Source organism: Montipora capricornis, chromosome 8, assembly GCF_036669925.1.
Source record: "Montipora capricornis isolate CH-2021 chromosome 8, ASM3666992v2, whole genome shotgun sequence".
NCBI lineage: Eukaryota > Metazoa > Cnidaria > Anthozoa > Scleractinia > Acroporidae > Montipora > Montipora capricornis.
In genome coordinates, this window is record NC_090890.1 from 50,128,035 (window position 1) to 50,129,473 (window position 1,439).

Consider the following 1,439-nt stretch of genomic DNA (forward strand, 5'->3'; position numbering starts at 1 on the left):
TGAGCTGGGAAGCAAACTAGAATACAATCGCAAATTTCCTATCCACTGCATCAATTTTTAAGTCTGAGATTCCTTGTCAGAACTTTCGGTTAAATTTGAAAGAAACATTGGGCGCAAGTGTTTGCACGAATTTTAATGGGAGGAGCTGACAACTGCGTCATTGGAGCCATCCTACACCGTTTTGTGTCATCAATGAATACGGCCACATGTCTTATCAATCAGTTCCCGGAAAAAATACGTGCAAGCCGCTGTGGCAAATCTCTATTCGTCATTTCGCGAAAGCCGGGAGCTATTATAGAACCGATCTCTGGAAGAAGTTAGCTTGAAACTGCACACTAGTAGATGATTCAAGTTGACGCTGAAAGTAAGAATATTTTGCGAAAGTAAAGAGAGTTTTAATGGTTGTCGCTTAATTTACATGAATTATGCCTAATATGTATATTGAATCACAGGTGAATCGCTGTTATTAGTGACATCGACTTGGAAACGGTCTCTCGATTGATGGAATTGGATTAAAATTCATTTCTTCAGAAAAAGTAATGTCATGTTAAGCCTCCATTTTTGCTCAGTTTTCTTTCGAGACTCAAGGTCAGTAAGTTGCTAATGAGTTCGGAGAGGAATTTTACTCAGCACTTTGTCGTCCTGTTATCCCAATTAGTACTCCCCTCTCCCCCCCACCCCCCCCCCTCCAAAAAAAAAATTAACATTAAAATAATATAGTCGGTTGAGTCATATCATTTTTTTTCTTATATCTATCTGAGCTAATTCAGGTTTATAAGCAATTTTAGCTCCGATATGGTTAATACGAAAATATTTATGATTTTTACCAAATTCAAAACGAATATCAAACTCGTATCTCTAAGCCTTTTTTTATGAATACCTTTTACGGATTAAAAATAATGCTATAACTCATGGGAAGTTAAAGCAGCTAACAATGATTACAAAATCTTGGCGTCAATATATTGTGATGTGATTCGTCAAAAAGCGAAGATTTTGGCCTGCCAGAGTTTCGATAAACCCACTGAACTAAAATCATTTGAAACATGTACTGCGTCCGGATCAAGAAGGAAAAATGTGTATTATTTTTTATATAATTATATATATTTTCATAAAGCCTTTTAAGAACTTATGTAAAGAGTTCTCGTATATATTACATCTATAAAATTAAAACAAAAGAGGGAAAATGAAACTTTTTTGCCTTCATAGAGGGTCTTCAGTTGGTTATGATTCTTTGCAGCAAGTACTCCAAACTAACAATGAAAACTTTCGTCGACGTCTTAGATCTTAAGGTAATTCCCTTGAAATTGTTCTTCTATCAAACTTTTTTGGAAACTTTGTATAATTAACATTCATGATATGAACATTAAAAAAATGCAATAAAAAAATGGGGTCACCTTGCTTGTTTACGCGTCAGCAGGCTCGTAAAATAGGGTATTCTT